This window comes from Vidua macroura, chromosome 3 (genome assembly GCF_024509145.1).
Source record: "Vidua macroura isolate BioBank_ID:100142 chromosome 3, ASM2450914v1, whole genome shotgun sequence".
NCBI classification, from domain to species: Eukaryota; Metazoa; Chordata; class Aves; order Passeriformes; family Viduidae; genus Vidua; species Vidua macroura.
This window is the reverse complement of record NC_071573.1, coordinates 19,848,270-19,871,622: the sequence shown is the minus strand read 5'-3', so window position 1 is coordinate 19,871,622 and position 23,353 is coordinate 19,848,270.

The window sequence follows — 23,353 nt, the reverse complement described above, 5'->3', positions numbered from 1 at the left end:
AGACCATTGCCACACTGCCTGCATTGTCTATATCAGGAAAAACAGTAGTCCACACTGGTCCCACTCAAAAGTATCAGCAGGTCTGCCCAATGTCTGCACACACTGTACTTTTTCCTCTGAAATTCCTGAAATTCTGGGCTCAGAGATGCCTGCATAGCTGCCTGGTGTCTGCATGGCAGCAACAAAGAATTCAGGCTGACTTATTAGTAGCAAAATACAAGCCTTTACAAAAAATATGGATGGAGCATCACAGTTCACCTTCCCTGTGACAGAATATTATTCATCTTGTCTTTACACTGGAAACTGAGATAGAAACTGAAAAATTCATTCATGCTTATTTACCACAAGTAATGGAAGAGTTAAGCAGAGAAGTGTGATTTTCTAATTCTGGATTTTGCACCTGTCACCCCTTCCCTCCCTTTCCTGTTTGAGTCAGAATTTTCCTTCTCTACTGTCTGTGATAGGTCCCAAAGAATTCTGGACACTTAGGAGTGAATCTGCCAATTCATTGTGTGCACAGGCCCATGCCAAACACTTTGCCAGAAGCCAGAAGAAAAAAGCCTGTACAGTTTTTTGTTATACAACAAGCCCAAGAAGAGCCATACTATTAGAACACCAGATCCTTCTTTCCTGGCATAGCAAACACACTTCTTATGAGGAGAACCTCACACAAATTTCAAATCCAGACAGAAAACCTCCTTTGTGATCAGAGACAGGTGGACATCATATGTGCAGATTGTGCAGTGAATGTACTTAATCTCTCCTTTTTCAAGCAAGTAAAAAAGCTATTAAGAAGCACAGCACAAGTTTCTGTCTGAAAAGCTATTTCTTGTGTACATAAAACTCCATCTCCCTTTAGGGTTTTACTGGAGAAGGGCCAGTGATTTCTCATAATTAAATACAATTGCCTCAGTTGTATGGACACTATCAATAAAGAGCCATGTTCCTCCTGAAAAACTCATCAATATTTAAAATGCAACAAACACACTGTTTTTTATCACTGCTATTGGGAAACTTCCTTCTTTTATTTTGAGCTTTATCAGAAATGATTTTTTATGGATTTCTTCTGAGATCTCCTTCTTATGAAATGTGTTTTTTGAAAAGTAGCCATGATAGTAAGAATTTTCTTTGAAAATATTATCACCATAGTTTTTAAAGACCTGTGATTTGCTTTTATTCACTCAGTTTCATCACTAAACCAATGTCTCTCACCGTTTATACTGCACTGATGCAGTATTCCACACAGACCTGGCTTTGCTTTAATGCCATGCAATGCAAATTTCCTCTGAAATGATTTCACAGTGGAACTTATCTCACATAAATACAACATTAACTAGCCATATAGATTTCTAATATCAGTAGATCAGACTTACTCTTCTACAGCTAAATTTATTCTTGGTTGCTATGTCAGTCCTATCCCTACCTCTGAAGAATTTCTTCACTCTTTTTTATTTTTTTAAATCAGGGACTTTGTTGATTCTATCAATCCCTATAACCAGATGAGTTAAGTTTTAGCTACACCACATATCTGAATACGTGGATTTCTAGCACTGTACAGGTTTCCACATTCTCTGAAGCTTGTATAAAAAAATAAGTCCATATAGTTACAAGCTTTAGCTCAGAAAGCAAGATATAATTGGGATTTGTCATGTCGATGTGGAGAAGTCTATAAAGAATATCAGGAATATTCAGTGATTCTCTTCAATTTATGAGAAACATCCTTTCAAAGTCTCTTTTTCTTTTGTGTTACTCATGTTGCCCTTCTACTTAAGTGTAATTTTCAGTCTTATGTGTTTGCAGTTTGTACACAGAATGATACAGCACTGAATTGAACTCCAAACAATTTCAAGTTTACATAGCTACAAAAAATGCATAACCCAAGAGGCCATTGCATTTACCAAAAGGGTGTATTTCATAAGAATAAGCATGTTTCACTGCAGAAATGTTCTCCCTCATCTTTTAGCTTCAGCTGTTTTCAATATGATGAAAAGCAGATGTCTTGCTACCAAGAAAACATTTCCTTTTCAAATTAAGTGGTAAAATATTTGGAGTGCACTTCAAAGGATTTGAGGTAGAGATTTTAAAAGAGCTGTGTGTAGAAAGAAGAAAATATCTTGCGAATTTTTGAGATGGGAAAAGATAAAATAATTGTGCCAAACCCCAAAACACTGCTTTACAATAATTTTTTAAGATTATGAGGTTTCTTTTGCCACGTTATATTTTCAAAATGCGTTATTGATTCAAGCAGCTGAAATTGTTTTACTCAGAATCCTTTTCAGTGCAGATACGTCATCATCTTCTTCCAAAACAGACACAGAACAAAACAACTCAGAAAGTCAGTTTGTTGATTATACTGGTTGTATCTTAGAACTGATAGAAAGTCCCTACTATTTTCAGGTTTTTATGGCTCTTGATTTTTAGTTCTGGCTCTCTATCATCTTCCAGACTGAGAAGAACTTTACTGTGAGCAGAGTACAGGAGTGCAAGATTTTTTCCAAATTAGCTGAATCTAGATTGAAATTACTTCTGGGCTCTATTTAGTCACTTTGCGTGCCTGGCTGTCAGGAAGCTTAATAAAGCTCTGCATCTAAAGAGCAAGAGAAGCAAAAGTGAACACAATTCAGCAAAGTCCTGAAGCTAAACAAAGAACATAAGCAGATCTCCTTTCTGTTCATTAAAAAACTTATCTTTAATCAACCTCAGTCTTTGGCCCTCTTACGCCTCTCTAGATTGCCCCACTTATTTCCGTGCACTTTATTTTGTGCTTTGTTATTTTGAGATTCTGTGTGCCATATCGCTGCCCTGACACCAGGCATGTGAGTTTTGTGAAAAGAGATTTAAATTACAGCAGTATTCAACTCATGTAAGGTTCAACATCTGCAATACAGATGGCTGCACTGAAGACAGTTTCCCTCCAGTCTCAGTCACTGGACACAAGTGACAGTGAAGATTAATTACAACATCCAGCTCAGCTGCAGATGTGTATGCTGCAAATGTTAGCATTCATCCAGATTAATCCTGTCCCCAGTGTCTGACTGAAAAATCTGTCTTTGATTCTGTTCTTGTTAAACATAATTTCCATGTCTATTTCTTTCCTCCTTGCTGTCAATGGAAAAAAAATTCTTCTCCCATTCTCTTTTCCCTACTCCCACCTTTTGTGGACACACATAGCCATCATATTCTGTAGGACCTGGGCATGTCCTGGAACAGAGGTCAATGACACATTTTCATGAGCAGCCAGACAAAGGACCTCACATCTTCCTGGCAGGACACTAAAGTACAAAGCCACTGAAGGGTTTGCCTCTTACTCCACACGTGTGATCTGTCCTGAGCTGAAGTTAAAACCAAACAACTTTTCCTTTGTTGAATGTATCATATTCAGAAGCTGAGATGCAAAAATCCAGATGAAATATTTCATTGAAATTTGATTGAATGCTTTACTTTCTCAAATGTAATTGTTTTGCAAAATAGCTAATATGATAGCAAAAATCTCACTATTTACTTTTTACCAGATACAAGTCTCCTATTGTCCCAGAAACGCATGTGTGGTAGAAGGACTGTTGTCTGTCCAACACTAGAGACAATGGGATGGAGATTTTTAAAGCTATCTACAGGGCACTTAGACCTTCAAAAACTCCATTTAAATTATTTCCATAGGACATTTGTTTCACTGCAGGATTAATTCTTTTGAATAATATTCAGTCTTCTCCAAGGCCTCCACTGAGCTTCTTCAGGACAGGTGGAATATTAAAATTATAAGACCAACCTATATAGTTATTTCTTCAGGGACAAATGGGCAAAACTTGGGTCTGCATAGAAATAAGTGTATTAACAATGTGAAACACTGTCTCAGAGGAAAAAAATTATTTTATTTTCCAAGATTATACACCACCTGTTTGAATTCCCCTGCTGGGATGAGCAGAATGCTAAAGTCTGCTGCTTCTACTGCCCTTTCTGATTTGCTTTGCCATATTCAAACACTTCCTCCTACATGAAAAGGAGATTTTTTCTCCTTTCTCTTTAATTTGTTCCTTTTTTTTTTTTTTTGCCAAAGTCATAGTTACAGATCAAAGCTATTCTATTGCTTTTGGAAAAAATAAAAAACTTTCATTCCTCTCTGTTTATTCATATATGCATATATATGTATGCATATCTATAAATATAAGAACAAAAGTGTTATTAATTTTTTTCTGAGAATTGCTTTTAGAGTAGTAGTGAAAGAGGAAAAAATCTATTAGGAGAAAAATATAAAATTTTTGTTTTCACTATATAAAATTGTTACATATTAGTATTATCCAAAACTGCAATTCATGTTTGTGCAGTGGGTCCCATTACATTTTGTTCGTGCCTCATTCCTAAAGGCCAACCTGAATGTCTCTACCAGGAAGCTCAATTTTTAGTCTTCTCCTGAAGGACATTTCTGTAACTCTGAGTTCTTTATTATGTATGACAACTGAGTGACCAAGAGGTGGATGTGTTCAAGTAAGGACTGCCTCAACTTCTCAATCTTATCTCTCAGGTTACAAATTTTCCAGCAGGTTTTGGCAATAAATGAACTGAGACTTCAACAACTGAGTTGAAGTGTAAGGATGTGGTAGATATGTCTGAGAAATCCAAACACTCTGCTCACCTTGGAAGTGAAAAATTTTGTAACCCAAGTGCATAGTTTGAATTCTTTATGCATTAACAGTGATACGTAAAAAAACATGAAAGAAAAATCTCTTGGATGCAGAATGCCCAGCTGAGTTCAGGCACATTGCATATAGATTAATAATTTGGATGTCCTTCAGAAAGTTCATCTGAAGACTTCACAAACCCCTGAGTTAAAGACATTCTCCACTCATACTAAAATTGCTTTTTTATAAACCACAAGAATTTTGTTACTTTGCAGGTTTGTCTAGGGAATCCAGATTACACAATCAGAGGAAAAGGCACCTGTTCAGACCCTTGTCAGGGTGGCCCCAGATGCTGCTCCACTCTGTGGTCCAGGGGTGACACCCATCCGCATGAGTTAATGGGTGCTCTCTCATCTCTCTGGATCACCCTTCAGATTGTGGGGATCACTGCTCAGAAGTATGGGACACTTTATGGGATACAGGGAAAAAGACTCATTATGGGACGCTTAGGTGGAGAACCAAAGGTGAGGAAAGGGAGGCATCTAGGTAACTTGGGAACACGCATGGGAAAACAGAGGAAAAAGTGAATAAAAGGGGCTGATTGCTGATATACAGATTGCTGTTCAGTGCGCTTTTATGACTGTGCATGGTGCTTAGCAGAGTCTGCTTTATGTTACTGAATTCCCTTTCAAAGAATTTTTCTATTATATGTGTATATGTGGGGGTCTAAGTGCCAACAGCTGGAGTGGGATCCAGGCTCAGGGGCCCAGGTGTCGGTGGAGCAAGCAACTGGAGGAAGTACAAATGTGTAAGAAAGTACAAATGCATAAGTCAGTATGTGAGCTTTAGTAAATATTGAGCCAGGCTTGCTGGTGAAATGGCCTGGGGATCAGATGTGCTTGTGTTTCTGAGTGAGAAGCCATGCAAGGAGTTGGGTACCAGCAGGGCCAGGGGAGTCCCAGTCAGCCATTGGTGACCTCTCTGTATGTACCCATGGATTTGTGTATGGGTGTTTCTCTGAGCAATGGGGCTTTGCCAGGGGCTGCAGAGGGGCTCTGGACCTCCACGGTTTGTATGTCCAGGTGCTGGGGCCCAGGGGGCAGGTACTGTGTAAAGCCAGCTGCTGGACAGACAGGCACACGTGGCACAAATATTCACATGTATACATACATATATCTCCTGCTCATGGACTTTCCTCCTCATCAGCCAGGAAGGAGACAAGATGAGGCTGTTGAGGTTGTTCATGCTTGTGCCAGTGCTGATTAGCCTGCCTGTGCTGATCCGTGCATCCAGTTGTTTATATATGCATTCTATATGTGTGTTTCTGTGTGTGTGTCTACTGGGAATCCACTCAGAGCTGGGGAGTGTGGAACTGTGACAGCCTCACCTCTATCAGGTCACTGGATTTCACATGTAAAAACACAGGGACAATAATTTACATTTGTTTTACTTTAGTAATGGGACTTGAATTAAGTAACTTACATTTCTCTCTGAGTTTCTCTTGAATCATTACCACTCCTGCTGAAGGTTTTGCCAGCCCAGCTTCTGGAATGAAAAGTCTGCCACACTCAGTAATAATAATATCAACATAGTGCTTACATTGCAATCTCTGTCTGAAAAGCTCTTTGAAAACATCTGCTAATTAATTCAATTAATTAATACAATTAGTCTGTAAAAACACTACACGCTCCTCAAGTCATCCACTTGTAAAGCATTTCTCTTCTAACTTTTAAGAACTAAAAATATAACTGCATTCAATTCCCTTAATACCTGTCATTCTTACTCTGTGCCAATTAAGAGCTGACATATTCCTGCCTAACAACTAGAAATAGAGAGACAGTGTGAGAGGAGGGAAGATTGTTTTAGGGTATTAAAAGGAATGTAATTAAATATTTGTTCAGGAGTAATTTTGCATAAATTGCATGATAATTAAGTTTTGTATCATTAGTATATCTTAATTAGTGTCTTTTCATGATCAGTGTTTAACTCGCAATTGTTTTGCTTTATTTTAAATTAAATACTTCTTTACTTAACCCTTAAATCCATTGCCCATAACTTTTTGTCTTGGTACTAGAACTGATGTTTCTGATGTTATTAAATGTCTGCAGGTGCCCACTACAGTTTCCCAGTCATAAAATCTCAACTCATTCCTCATAATAAGTGAAGTTAATTTTAGTATTTCTTGACTTAGTTTTTAGAATATTTTTTATATATATATATATTAAAAATACACGGGTGAAGTAGACTTGTGCACTTAGGTGGGAGCAACAGTCTTCTCTAACTTTTGGAGATGAAAGGTTAATTACATCAGGGGAAAGTATTAAATAATAGAACAGGAAGATGTGAATTAAGCCAGAGCATCTTTTGATCTGTATGATGGAGCACAGTTATAACAGATGCATCGGGGTTACCTTGGTTACTGAAGGTCATCTGGTCAAGTATTGCTGAATCATGCAGAAACAGGCAATTTTATGGATAATAAAAACACTAATAGAATTTTGCATAAGCATATTGCTTCCAAGGAGGATGACTGACTCATTATCTTCAGAAACATAAAGTTTTTGGCAGCTCCTAAAAACCAGATTTCCATCTGTAACTAAAGTTGCAATTCAGGAGAGAAAAGTCTATGTCTTGCTCACAAAGATGGTGATAAATTGCCACTGAAAAATCTGTAGGAGGACCAAAAAAAAAAAAAAAAAAAAAGCAAAAAAAACCCTCACAGGTCAATGTACTTCACATGAGATTTTGCACATGTTTCTTTTTCTGCATCAAACATTCAATATGTCACATCTCCATTTCTATTTTTCATCATTTTAGTATGGAAGAATTTTAATCTTGTAATCTTGGTTCTTTACTGAAAAAAATGGAATGGAAGACAACTGTTAACAATTATCTAAGAATAATTGCATTGACAGTTATTATTAATGTGTTCTTGTAATGAATGCAAGTTATTCTGAGAGTATACGAACAGCTCTTCTGGATCAGACCACCAGTGCATCTATCTAAATACTTTCTAAGAGAGCAAGGGAGCCTGAGCTTTTCATTTAATCCATTCTCTTTGTATTTTCTAGTATCGACACTTGTTTTACTAAGAATAATAGAAATCACAGCCCTGTTAATCCACTCTAGTATCTTGTTTATGAAAATGGGGTCCATGAATCTGTCTAGTTTCTTATCCAGCATTTTGATACTATCTGCTTCTTGAGCTTCCTGTGCCAAAACTATTGCAGTAATTTCAGTTATCATTACATCTAGTTGAAGAAAGTAACACCACCATGATCCAGTTGATGTGTCTTCATCAACACTTCATGTTTAAGAAGTTCATGTCAGTTGTCAGAAACACTTTAGAAAGAGTAGCCAATGAACGTGACTTACAGTAGGCCATCACCCTTTTGCCTGAAAACATTCATTGAAATAATAGTAAAGCTGAACCCAGATCTTGGAAATCTTTGTCCCTAGCCATTGTTTTGAGGCACTCTTACTGGGTTGTATTTGAAAGGCACTGCAATCACAGAGAAGGTGAGAAACAGGAGGAGTTAGGTAAGCTGGTAGTTTCAGGTTGAAGATGGAACAGTCCTCACTGCATGCCACATACTCAGAGTAACAGAGCTTCTACTGTAAACAAGATGTCAGTGAGCATAAAGGAAAAGATTGATAAGTGGATGTGGTAGGTATAATGGGACTGCAAGACATCATCCCAGTATGGACATGGGACACACAGACACAGTCTTTGGAGTAAGCTGACATTAAAGGCCAGTCTGAAAAGAGCTACTAGGACAAATTGAGACTGACAAGCTGAGCTTAGCTCCTTTAGCTTCACTAAACATGAGGGTGAATTGAATGACCTGCCATAGCATCATCTAGCCTCAGTTTCCTCTGTTTGAGAGTCTGAGAAATGCTGAAAATACATGAAGTAAATATTCATGAAGGAGAGAAGCTACTTCTGTAAAGCAACAAGTTAACTTTTTAAGTTAAAGCACAAAAAATTTATGTAAATTGGCTAAGCCAAAAATTAGGTTTCCAGCAAAATTCTGGAACAGTCTTTCCATAGCAAGAATAGGGACAAAACAAATAATTTTAAGAACCAGTTAAATCATATTATTGAAAGGGTAGCTAATGAAGTTACCTATAATCATTGAAGGCCGTATTTGGTGATCTGGGAATTTTTCTATTCTGAGGACTTTCTGACAGTTGATCATCAGATGGTTATCATCAACGGATAACATCAAGGTTACTCACACCTGGAATGGAAACCAATATTGCTTAGTAAGACAGTATGAGCCTTCTGTGCAATCCTTCTTGAGACAAAAATGCGGAGGCAAGAGCAGTGATAATCTCACCCCATTCTCCCTCTGGGTTCATTGCTCTGTTGCACTCTGCTTTGATTGCTTCAGTGCTAAATCTGATACCTGTGGACATTCATTCTAAAACTATTGTGACAGGTGCCTGCTTCTGTACAAACCTCTTTGAGAAATACTCTAGAGGCTAGCAGAAACTTTTTCCTTCAAGAACTGTAAGGACTTTATATGCTACTCATTTTATAAGAGCACTTATTTCAATGATAACTAAAGAAAAAACTGAATGTAAAAACTCAGGTATTTCTTTGGCTATTTTCTTTTTATTTACTTCAGACTTGAAAACATGGACATGTGACAGAGCAAGAAAAATCAAGTTAGGAAGATACTCAGAAATTAAATTACCAACTTTGATCTTAACTAAGATATGAAAGAATAAAGTTCTGGTAATCTTCTACATCATGCATTATATGCTGTCAGTGCTGCAAATACTTGTGTCTTTTCACACTCTGACAATATCCCCATGCTGACATGTCAATATTTAATAGTTTCCTAGAAATTTTCTCTCAGCTACATTTTCAATTCACCCGGAACAAAAGGCAAGTTTACATATCTATATGGTCAGCAGCCAGACTTTTTAGGTATTCTATTGAAATAAATCAGATATTATTAATATGGTTCAGGGATGGTCAAATCCTACAAAATGCATAAGGTCCAATAATTTGTAATGTAACATCTCAGAAAAGTACAGCACCATGCTGGACTGTGCTTTCACTTCATGAAAATATGGTTCAGCTAGGGACCTTAGACTGCCAAAAATTGGTCTTTAAATCAATCTGATTATAAGTCATTTACAAGGCTCAGTTCCACTTGCAGAGTCAGCTGGAACTTTAGCACTGACTGCAGTGAGACTACAATCTCTCAGCAAGTCAATATTAAAAAGCAAGTAACCAAAGCACTGTTTTTTGCATGTAATACTTGATTTAAAGAATGGAGAACAGGATGTGAAAGAAGTGATAACAAGATGTGTGTGCAAAAGTGTAAGAGAGATAGAGATATAATTACCAATAGGAAAAAGCCATGGGATTGTGAAGGTGATATCAATGAGAGAACTGCAAAGAGAATCTTCGTATTTTGCCTATGGAAAAATACAGTGATTTTGTAATGGTGGATGTTGAAACACCATCATCACCAAGTGGATTTGAGATAAAACACCTCCACACAGAGGATAATCTCACAGTTGTGTCAGGCTGGGGGATGGTACAGATTCTCTATTCAATACTTCAGCTCCCGCATTCTGCCATTCTGTCTATCAGATGCGTTCACTTCCCTCTTTTGTGAGACATATAATCATTCCATTGTACTGTGCACTGCTAATCTCTTACTGCAATTTCTGAAATCTGTGAAATCATTTTTTATGCAGTTTATATTTCAAATCCCTTTAAGGTAGATTTGTGCCTCTGTATAAGTCTTTTTTCCTTGTATGAAATGTATCAAAAAACAAGATGCAGTCACAAAATGTTCCCTTTACTGGATGACTGCACATGTTCATTTGATTTTTATCTTTCTGAAGACAAACGTATCATCACATTCTCCCAGGAACTTGTAGTGAAAAACTTGAAATTCTTTCTTTGCATTTTTATGAAAGTTAAGATAACATTCCTATGACTGAAGCACGGCTCTGCCTTATAAAATAGATGAAATACAATGTTCCTCATGCTTAACAAGATGTATTTGTAGGCATGAATAAATTATCTCAACAACTTGCACTACAGGAATCATGCAGCAGCTTGTCCTATTGTTGTATCCATACCCTAAGCTGCAGCCTACCAAAGGGAGGATTTTATATAAGCCTATTACTTCTGAACTTTGTTGATTTTACACAAAAGCCCTCCTCCAAACATACAAAAAAAAAGCCCCAGCACTATTACACAATTTTCACTTCCTCTTAGACACATACGCAGAGCATAACAAACAAAACACCTTCACCACATTGTTAACTTTTGTGAAGATGCCCATGGGTGACGCCATTAGCTATCACAGACTTCTTTGAGGTTTTGTGTGCACATTTCTCAAATACTTTAGACTCTTCCCCAAAATGCCTTGAAGAAAAGCCAGTCCTACTGAGAAAGAGAGAGCCTAAGATCCTTTTGCATTGTCTTCTCACTGATTCTCCCAAGAAGCAATTGAGTTTTGAGTGTTTGGGCTTGCACAATTTTCCTAATAAGAGAATAAATACGCATCTGAACTAGATCTCAGACAGCCTAACTACAGCTCTGTCAGAGCCAAAACCTCCTCCTCAGGCTTCACCAAGCTCTTGAGTGTAGCTGTCTCATAGATTCCATTACAGAGATGGGCAGAAAGTGTATTTATCCCCACTTGTGATTTCTGCAGACTTACAGGAATGGATGATGAAGACAAGGCAAATGTGGACTTGAAGAGTTTTATCTTTCCATCAATATCCTTATCATACATTACATGATGTGGTGTTTTAGGGGATTTCTATTACATATCAGTTTCTAAATGTTTCATTCTAGATTGTTATTTCCTTGATGATTTCTATATGGTGATCTTTCCCTTTTAGGGGATCCAGACCATAGCAGCATTAACAATTACTTAATGTTTGTCTCAGATGCTTAGCTTACAGCATAAAAAGAATAAACTACCAGTAGAACAAAAGCCATCACTGTTTCATTTCTTCTGTTTCTGGATCTCAGCTGAATAAAAAGCCTTATGTACTATGTCTACATAGTGGATATCTACTAGATGTGTGTGAAGTGCAAAACTGACAACTGACCTGGTATATTGAATTGTCTGCAGTGTTCTACTTTCAAATTTAACCAGCCCTGACTATTTGCCCCAAGTGGAAAATGCGTGTACTTATCCAAGTCACTACAAAGAAAATTCTGAGCCTTTAATGGGACCTGTGCTATTCAGACATATAGTTTTTGCCCTTACAATTTTTTCTTTAAAAACTTCAAACATAGCAACCTAGTAAAGTTTCAAAATAGTCATTTCAAACAAAGCTTCCATAACGAATACAAGAAATTGCAGAAAATTTTAGCCATATTTTAAATCCCTCAACAATTTTTCACAGGAAACCCAGAAGATTAGCTTTAATTTAACTGACATATTTGATATGCTAGCAATAAATTTTTACAAAAGGTACTAACTGATTTATGGTTTTAATCTGTGTACAGTGAGTGCTTTATGGAAATCGTACAAATTGTGGGCTACTCCTTAATGCATCTCTAACAATGATAATTTTTTTAAAAAAAATCAAACACATAAAACCCCACTCTGTTTCATCTTTTTGAATGAAAATTAGCATGAGAATGAAAACAAAATAATTGAATGTTGGTGGTATGATGAAAAGCAATCTTAAATCATCTAAAATTGCATTAACAGGTAGAAGCTATTCGGGTTTTGTTGCTTTTTCTTGCTTTCTTATTATTCTTAGTATTCTCTTTCAGAAAGTTCAAGGTGTCCTGTCAGTGTGACAAGTGTAAAAGAGTTGACTAAACCTGAAATATCTTAATGAATCAAAATGAAAGGATTGTATTACCTATAATTAGAAAAGAAGTGTTTCCTGTTGTGGAGTTTGGTGTTCAAGTTTTACTAAAGGAAAATTCTGGAGAGGCACAGATATCCCTGTCACAAATCACAAGATTTTTGACCAGAAAGTAAATTTTTTCAGCAAGTTTTAGTGGTTGTTTCAATATTTAGTTAATTGCACAAAAATTAACTGAAGTTAAATAGTTTCGTTAATTTTTGCGCAATTTTTCAGTGCATTTTGGGATTGTCATGAATCAACAATAGCAATCATACCCTGAAGTTCCCAGAGCAAGTAGCTGGTACCAGGACCAGCATGTACAAAGTCACCAAAATGCATCCTAAATCCACAAATATAGAAAGTTTCATCTCAGGAGAGTTACAATTGCTTTAAATACAGGAAAGAAGGTGGTGTGTCCTTCTTCCCACCTCTCCATCACAGAATCATACAATAGCCAAGGGATATTCCGTACCATAGAATGCCATGCTCAGTAACTGGGCCAGTTATTAAGAAGGGAGCTGGTTATGGTTTGGGTATGGGCAGGGTATTGGGCACTGGGTGGTGAGCAATTGCACTGTCCATCACTGAGTTCTCTTGGGTTTTGTTATTCTCTCTTTCATTATTGCTATTGTTATTGGTATTGGTATTGGTATTTATTGGTATTGGCATTGGTATTGGTATTGTTTGTTATTACCACTAGTAGTAGTAGTTATAGTAGTAATAGTTTCAGTTATTAAGTCATTCTTATCTCAGCCCATGAGGTCTATCTTTTCTTTCTGATTCTCCTTCCCAGTATGGGGGTAAGGGGACTGAGTGAGCGATTGCCTGGCACTCAGTTGATAGCTGAGGTTAAACCATGACAAACTAAAAACCCCAGGCACAAACCAAACCTAAAGGCTTTCAGTCCCAGTACACATGAAGAGGAGCATAAGACACCTAAGTAGCCATAATAATGTTAACTTAAGGTGAAACTAGATTTAAAGATTCCAGATTGTCCTTCTAAATATAATAGAAATATTTTCACCGTATCTACATTCATCATTGTCTAAATGAGGCACAGGAAAAAAAAAATCCTGTAGGATATAAGTAATGGAAAATAAAAGTGGAGTGTCTTATACAAGGTTTCATGATCAGCAGTGTAGACTGCAATTGTTTATTATATACATGACCAATCACTTCTTTAATGGTTGCAGATGGGTAGTGCAGCTGATTTCAGAGTATATAATCTTTGACAGCCTCTGTCACTGGATTATGGTCTGCTTTCTCCTATCTTGCTGTCTGAGACCAAGGAGCCCACAAATCAGGGTTAGCTCACTGTGGCCCTAAGCAAGAACTGTTAACTGTATGATTCCCTCACTACTCCTCATTCTTGAATGAAAAAAATTACAGGGATTCAGAGGCAGAAAATAATTAGAGTAAAAAGCCTGATGGCTTTATCCTACACCACAACATCTGTTTTTCCTCTTCCCTTAAAATGCCTGCTGCAGGCAAAGCAGCACAGGTTGGGTTTAATTGCTCCTGCTGTCTGCCATAAAATACATCATGCCATTTCTCCAACTGAATAATGGAAGCAGAAGCATGATTGATAAAGAGATAAGCCAGGTTAATTGGCTTTATTTCAACAAACATCAATTAATTAAATTAAACACCAGAGGGAGGGCATCTGCTCACTCTAGTTCAGCCTGGAGATCTTCCTCTCCTTTCTCTGCTGATCATGAAAAGCCACAGGGCTCCCTGGAATAACTCCAGGAAGGCCAACCTTATAAAGAAATTATTTCAAAATTGTCACATCGTCTGTAGTCTTAACCTTTTTGCAACTCAGTCAGCTAAAAGAAGAATTCAACACAGCTAACCCTTCATGATTCCTCAGCTCTCTCAGCAGGAATCAAAAATATTAAAATCCCCTGGAAAGGAAACTGCAATCAATCTGTCTCCTGTAATTTGGCTTGCAGGGTTTTTGTTAATTTTCTTTTTAATTACAGTCTACAGCCATGGAACACATTTATTGTAAAGGTTCATTCCATCCCCTACCTGCCAATGCAAAACAAGATTGGTAATTTTTGGTGAAAGATTATTTTTCATCATAACCCATCAGTCAAAATGAAACTTTCCTGCTTTTTGTTGCATGAACTTAAACTTTCTCAGAAGAAAGGGAGGGGATTTCCTACCTTCCTTCTCTTATTTTCTTTTTTTTATTATTATTTGTTTCTATAGGTGTCTGTGTTGCTGTAAGAAACATAAAAGAAATGAGATAGTAAAATGGATGAAGTGTCACTGATGCATTTTTTGTATAGTATGAAGATTCTCTCATGTCACAAAAGACACACAGACACACATATATGGTTGTATGCAACTCTGTAAATCCTACATGAAATCAATCTGTCACAGATTTAAGACCACAGAAAATACAGAAGCCAGTCAAGAAGTCTTCTACTTCCCCAAATTAGGATTAAAATACACATAGGATCCCAGACAGATGCTGACCTATTCTGTTCCTAATTCAATGTTTACAACATCTCCTCCAAGATCCTGGCTCTCAGATGACTCTCATTCCCTTCTAGATCTTCTTCAGCGAGTCCACATCTCCCCTAAAACATTATGGACAAAAGTGAACATAGTGTAGTCCAGACTAGATCTGAGGACACTGGGAGAATTACTTTGAACATTTTGTACATGGCATTTATGATTATACATCCTTATATTGAATATGCTACTTTCACCTCAGCAAGCTATGCTGGATTACTTTCAGTTTGCCATTACCCTTGCCTCAACACCAGTTATTCCTCAGACCACTTCTGTGTAGCTGGGATTTCTTACTGAAGAATATTACCTCTTTCTTGTCCTTGTTAAGGAGTACCCTATTTATTTGGACTCATTAATGCAAATTACCACAATACAAATTATGTAACAGGGTTGTCTTTTTCATTGTCCTATCAGTTCATGAAAACACTGGATAGTATCAGACATAAAAAAACACAGGGGGATACCACTTGATAGCATATTTTCAGTTTACTTGTGACCCATTAATTATTACTCCCACTTGTGCAGCTGTTTTCCCTAACCTTGTTAGTTGTTGTGACAGTTGTTGAAGACAGTGTCAATAACCTGCAGATATACAGTATCTACTTCTCTGCAAAAGCTCTGTTATCTGTCACACAAGGTAGTTTTATATGACTTCCTCATGACAAAGACTTGCTGGATATTTCTCAACTCTTAGAGGTTTGCCAATAAATTGATGTTCCAGTATTTCTCCAGGCATTGAAACTTAAACAACCCAGTCACTCTTCCCCAGCCTTTTTAAAGAAGGATTTATCTTTGTCCATTTCCAATCTTCTGGAACTTCAATCACTCTCCACAAACTTTCCCAAGGGTTTGCTTGGAGACTGCTGTATGTACAATTCCACTGTATGTAAACTGTCCTTGCTGTCCAAAACTTCTTTCAGTTTTTTCTCCTAAGAGGAGCTTCCTACATGGAAAGTGGCTTCATGCAATACAATTTGATTCACAGTTCTGTGTAAATCGTTAGGGTATTTCCATCAGCTTCTATGACTTCTGCTCAGGTCTTATATGTGTCTCAATTCTTTACTCTGTATTCTATACAGAATCCTTATATTTTAACACACAAAACCAGAGAAAATCACAACCTATGATCTCTACTCATATGCATTCACTCTTCTAGGTACAAGTTATTAGCATAAATATTCAATCAAAATCTTGTTAACTGTTCTTTGGACAGCTGTGGTATAATGTTTGCTATTATGTGTCAAAAACCACTTTCTAGTCATTTAACTCCCAACAATACTCACAGTTGTAGCAATATGAGATCTCTGGGACCCTCCTGTGCAGTCTTGATTCCACACTCAAAAAAATATATCCTGAGCATGCACACACATACCAGCATGGCTTTTTTTTATGTTGCCCAGCTCAAATTTTAGTATGCTTTTAGTGTTTGCACTGTAGAGTACCTGTGAAATTTTGGGTCATGTAGGTTAGAGCCTGCCATTCTTTCTACATACATATAGTTGATATTATGAGGTCTGTGTTTCACTATGGTCTGCAAAATTCTCAAAATATCTCCAGGTAAGGTATCAGAGTTACACATAGCATATCTCCTCTCTTGTCAGGCGATTGAACCTGGCTTGTTTTTACAGCACAGATCCCATGACATTGCTTTAGGAGCAAGGTGGTGCTGAAAACAGATTTTTTTATGTCTGCCATCTGTGACCTGGCTGCATTACAAGTAAGAATACTTGAATCCCGGCTAATGACTAACACAAATTCAGTCTTTAATCTAGACCTCAGCTATGCCTAAGAATGACCAGCTGCCAATCAACTAGGTTTTTTGGTTCAGGCCCCACCAAGCACAGAGTGCAGTTCCCAGCCAGAGAACAAAGAGTGCATTTACTGGTGACATTTTACTTTGTGTCAGTTCAGTAACAGTTAGTCTTGTCAAGGAAGAAAAAGCACAGGAGCCACCTGGCTTATCATTGATTCCCTAAGTTCTCATAAGATTCAAGTGTTTTAAAATCCTGACTGAAATTCACTCTATAGTTGATAGAGTTGGGGAAAATATGTGAAAGGGATTTTCCCAATCCCTAAGAAAGACTGTCACGACACCTAAATGATATTTTGACCCACAAATATATCACGGGCTTTTTGTCATGTCCATGTGTCCTTGGACCTTCACCTCTAGGCTGACCCAGCATGAGAGAAGTAGAAAGCAGATGAGCATGAAAAACAGAAAAAGCACTGTAGATTTAATTTATCTGTCTCTCATTGTTGCAGATAGTCGCTGTTCTCACAGAGGGACAAATAAGCACAGTTACACTTACATTATTAAATGTAATTGTATTGTTACTTATCAGTATAATTAAATACCTAGGAAAAAACTAACAATTCAAGGCACGGTATAAGCAGCAATGACATTAACCTTTAATAATCATCTTTTCCCTTCACACTGTAGTAATGACCATTTTAATTAGTAATGAAATGATTAAATATGAAAAGCATGAGCTATGCCATGATACTACACATGGGCACCTTTCAAGGACTAGCTGGCTGTACACCTTGAATGATGCATTCAGGGAGTTTTTTTACTACTGCTGGTTGCAACCTCTGGGCACTGCAGGGTTTCCTGCAGCCAGGAGGACTAAATTAAGTGATTGCTGTTTTGGTAAATTGAATGATCTAAAATAAACACAGCCGGATTGTGCTGCAATCTTGGGAAATGCTATGACCTTGACAGCCCTTCTCTCAGCTAAGCTGTGCTCCTCTGCTGTGTGGAGATCAAAATCTCTCTTAATCCTGAAAATCACATATCTCAAAGCACAGCTGATCCTCTTGGCAGTCCCTTTAAAAGTACAACCAGATGAGGGCAGCTTCAGTGTTCCAAGGAGTATCTCCAATTTATGATATGCCAGGTGGATGCTCTTCATGTACACCAGACTGTACATTATACTGTACTGGACAGGTAAGCTCTAGGATGCTTTTCTCACCCCTCTCACCTAAATTTGCAGCCTTCTCATCTGTCCCTTTCCAAAGGCTGCAAGTCAAGATACTTTTCATTGTAGTAGCTCTTTTCTGAAGGACTAAAGTCACCTTCCAAGTTTTAATTATTCCCAAGGCTATAGACACCATAATCTAACAGAAGTTGTTCTCAGAGGTATGGTGTAATACTGGTGTGTGTACTTGCACAAGACTGCTGTCTGATTTCCTGATATTTACGAGGTATTGCAGTCCCATTTTAGACTATAAAAGTATTTATTTGTTGGCACAACAGAAAGATTTGACCCAGGATCAAAGGAAAAATTTCTGCTTTTAAGAAATGAGCAACTGGATCCCAGACTTGTTAACACATAGAGTTTGAAATGTCACTGAATGCCTGCTGTCAGGAACATGAATTGTTCCAGATGACTCCAATATGTTTCACAGAACAACTGAGATTGGAAGGGATTTCTAGGTCTTATTTGGTCTGGCCCCCCTGCTCGAGCAGGATCACCTACCTTAGGCTACCCAGTATCACATCCAGGTGACCAGTTACCCCTGGGTGACCCGAAGTCACTCCTCTGTCATAAGGAGGACGATCCCAATTTTGTACTAACATGATTGGAAACAAACTTTGGCATTAGAAACAGATTATGCAAAATCGCGCTGCCCCCACCTCCCCCCCTACCCCCGCCGCCACCTCCTCTTTCTGAGACTTGTTTTCCCCGTTGTAGGAATCCTGAGCTGTTCATTGTCATCCACTGGAACAGAAATTCTCTGTGCACAAAGCACAGAATTTAGAGGTCCTGGAAGTGTTTCTGTGTATTGCACTCTCTCATAGAATAGCAACAAATACCACTGTCTAATGCCCACTGAAAATCAACACTAAAAACTCTTTCCCCTCATTACAGACACAAATGACAGGCTTTCAGAATGATTAGCTGGAAATGGCCTTTTCCATCCGATACAAGCCCAGAGAAAGGAGCGTGCCAGAAAAAGAAGATGCTTATATGGGCTTCTTTGTAATGCAAATGTAGGAACATGCTTTTTATCTTCAGACAAGTGCAAGTGCTTCACAAAGATTTTATTTAAAGCTTGTGTTCTCATGCATTACAAAAGTGAAGTAAAGAGACATGCCAGCATTAATGAACTTCTAGGGGCTGTATTATTAGTTCCAAAGAATAAAGAGAGAAAGAAAGAAAGAAAGAGCACACAATTTAATGTCAGACTTATTAACAAAGAGACAAATGTTATTCATGCAAGGAATATGGTAGAATTGAGTCACATCTCTGTTTACTCTGGGGACTCCATATAAACACAAAACCAGTCCTGTCTCTATCAACATTTAAATCACTCTAGTGAATCCCTAGGATCGTTTTGGGCTTTTTTGGGGTTTTTTTTTTTGGCTGTTTTCCTCACATTTCCATATCACAAAGCTCTGATAGCTGTGGTGACAGGAAGATGCAGTTCAAGTGAATGCATCTGCTACAAGCACTCGCTGTTGTGTGCTTTCCTGGCATATAACAGTGATGTTGTAAATACATAGTGTCATGACTTCCTTTCATTCACTTTCATTTCTGCTCAGAAACACATGCAGAGTGGGCTCTGCAGAATGGGCAAGCCAGGAAAGATGAAAAGAAGCAAAAACACAAAACAAAACAAAACAAAACAAAACAAAACAAAAAAAAAACACATCCAAAACAAACCCCAGGAAAACAGAGAATTCCACTAATACAATCTTTATTCCCTTACACTCTCAGCTACATCTCCAGGAAGACAACCAATGCCACATCCCAATATTGGCATTTTTTCTTCACTTCTCCACCTCTGCTTTCCTTCTAGACAGTAGTTTCTAAATAGGTGAGAAAGGGGAGGGCTGACACACACTAATGATATCCAGAGGAGGAGGTGGACTAACGCCATTTTCCAGCTAATCTACTAAACTCAGTCACTGATACAGATTTGCCTTGGCAAATACAGAGCCTCCAGCAGTTTAGCTGGTCCAGCACTGGACTCTGAGGAAGGATCAACTAACTTCCCTTTTCTATCTTATTTTCTATCTTATCAAAGCAGAAACAGCCTGAAATTCAAGCTGGAATTGATTGACAACTGACAGAGAGAGTAGGAAAACTTACAATCCTATAGCTATGTATTGTGAAGATCGTGTAATCTACAGCACCTTGACAATGTGGTCAAGGTTTACACATTAGCTGGTTTACACATTATTCCAAGTCTCACTTTCCAAAAGCACCCAGCAAGGTAGAAGATCTTTCCCCAGTGCCCAGCATCAAAGGTTGTGGCACAGCAGGAAACTCACTTGACCTCATGGCTATTCGGCCATCCTTGGGAAGAAAGGGATAGGAGCAGCTCATTTAAGATATTGACATGGGAACCTACACTATAGTATATAAAATTGGTTTTCAAATAATGCTACATATGGTTGAGAGAGCCACTTTATCCTAAATTAAAGCACCTCTTTAAAAAACATTGATTCATACATACTGCTATTAAGTAATTCTTAAAAAAGTAAGCAGGGAAGGAAGGAGAGAGAAAGGCCACTTTATTGTAGGAAGAACTGTTGAAAAGATTTCTACAGCCAGAGAACATACTGATTAGAGGGTTTCAAGGGTACTCATAATGCTGTGTACTTCTCAGGCAAAAAAAAAAAAAATCCCATTTTACTTAAAGCAAGAGATGAACTCCTAGAAGCTATGAATTCAAGAGTTTTCTTGAGAAAGCTGTTCCCGTAAAAGAGCTTATATTCATCTTTAGATCCACCCTCCCAAACACAGGAAAAAGTTGAGAAAAAGTTTCCAGTTCAGCTGACCGATAGACAAGTCCACCTTCAACATCTCCCCTTGTATGCTCAAAACCAGGGCATAATTCTGGTTATGATACCATGACTGGTCATAACTCTAGATATTACTCTCAGATGAGAAGAAAGAGGCAATGGCATTTCCCTTCCACCATGGACACTGCACATGAAACTCTGCTTCTCTCTGACAGCCCATGACTCATGTAGCTCTTATGATGTGTGTCCTTGTTTCATCCAGGACAGAGTCCATTTTTAGCAGTGAACCATGCCAAGGCAGAGCCTGGAGTTGTGTGAGCATGGCTAGGAAGTGATTCTAGACTACGGACATCATTGTCAGGACTAGGTAAGGGACTCTCTGGCTTCCAAGAAAAAGGATGCAGCTTACAGTCCAAAAAAACATGGTGGGAGGAGGAAAACCATCTGGGTTTCTTCATTGTCATCCAGGGTCTGTGGTGAGCATTTTCACATGTGAGTCATCCCCTCTTTTGTGTACTTTTGCCATTAATATTGTTGCTGTTACTGTTGGTTTTGTTATCTCACTGCTGTCTCCAGTAAATTGTTCTTATCTCAACCTGTAATCTCTGTCTTTTGTGCCTTGTATCAGTGGCCTTTTAATGGGCGCACCAAAATTGGAGAATACTATTCCTAAACCGTCCAAATGTACAATTCACAACAGATGGAACACTCAGACAATCCTGCACTAGGTCTTCAGCAGCTGATAAAGTTCACATAGAGATGGAGTTTTCAGTGCTTATGCTCCTGACTCACTTGATCCCAAGTCTGCCTATCCCTTACACTTGCCCTCAGCTTTCAGCTGTGGTAGGACAGAGAACCTTCTGCCTGGCTGTGCCTGCACATTTCAAAATTTGGTGTTTCAAAATAAATGGTGTTATTTCATCTTGCCTTCAGAATTTGCTGACTCCTGGCTGTGCGAAGTGAAGTAACTTCTCCCTTGTCAGTCTACTCCAAATAGTAAACTTTTAGTTTTATCTTCAACCTATTGTCCTGTTTTTGAGGTTGACTGTGTTTTAGAAGCAGGGGTAGGCATATTGCACCTATTGAATGGCTGTGAAATGACAGATAAGAGGTGAAAATAAAAAGCAGAGATTGCATAGTAAAGAAAAAAGTTTCTTAAAAGGCTGGGGAATGCAAAGGAAGCGTTCCTCACCTTCCAACCTGTAAAAAGACACTGACTACAAATGAAAAAAGCAAGATTTAGAACTCTTGCTGAATTTATCTGCTGAATAATTCATAAAAGTCAGAGTTGGGTCTGTTTGAACATCTCCACTAATCACCAAGGATTTTTGCTTATTGGAACCCAAGTAAAGACAATCCACTGAAACTTAAAAATGTAAAGATCTTCAGAAGAAATAAAGTATCTGCAGGCAATGCATGGCTTCCAAGTAACCTTTGCCCCCCCTAAGACTCCATGCTATGATCAGAAAACTCCCACCTGTCTTGCAAAAAACAGGGGTATTAACTACCCAGGCTCATTGCCGTTCACTGAAGCTCAATTCCCACAGCACGAAGTGCTGTCCAGGAGAGTGGAGTTAAACAGCCCTGGAGCAGCAGAGTGAACAGAGATGAAGAACTTACTGGGACATGTGGCTGGAAGTGAAGCCTGTTCTGTCCTATCCGTTCATCAATTTGGATAATTCATCCTATCCATTCACCAATTCCTGCTTATCTCAATACATGCTTTTCAACAACACAAGACAAAAGATTTTTTCCCTAAATAGAGATCTTATTTCCTTCCTAGCTTTGTCTAATATTTATGAATGCTTATTTTCAACTTGCCTAACACCTGTTGCTCTTACCTTGCTCCTGTAAAGCCATGCCTGTGGCATGTCAGGTCATTAGTACATCCAGAGTTTGGTACAAGGGCTTCTTCTACCAAGGCTGCATGGCAAAGTGTCAAGAAACAGCCTCTTGATATGAGAGTCCCTGCAACTCCTTTGTGGACTGGTTGAGAGGTAGAAGCCTGGGGATCAGATCCAAGCAACTGCTGTCCCCAGTTCCCCATCATGGGTGATGCTGGCATCACTGTCACAAGAGAAGGTTGTTCTGAGCCCTTCCTTCCTTGTCTCTTGTCCTTCTGTTCCACGTTCTGACTTCCATATGTGGGCAGTCAGGATATAGAAGCAGGGAGGCTTCACAGTGAACACTGCAGTCCCATTTTCTTAGGTGATTGACCCTTGGTGACATAGTGAAGCTAGAGGTGTTCAAATGGCTGCACTGGGGATTGGGCAATGGATACCATATTTCATGTCTAGATCTCAAATGACCAGCTATGACAATGCACTGGAATATGAAGACAATCACCTCAAATCTTCTGGCAAATCTTTTGCACCCAACACAGCCGAGAGAAAGTTTATAGAAACAGAGAAAAAAATGTTGAGGGGGATTTAAGGCAAGAATAGGCATTAGCTGATGACATGCTGGCTAAGTATTCGGAGCAGAAGTTCAGAACCCAGCAGTTAGCTGAAGCCCTGGAGCCCTTCCAGGCATGTCCTTTCTAAGATAATAGATTTCAAGGATAGCACCTCAGTACACTGTGTACCTTCTACCCCACAGATGCAAAGAACTATCT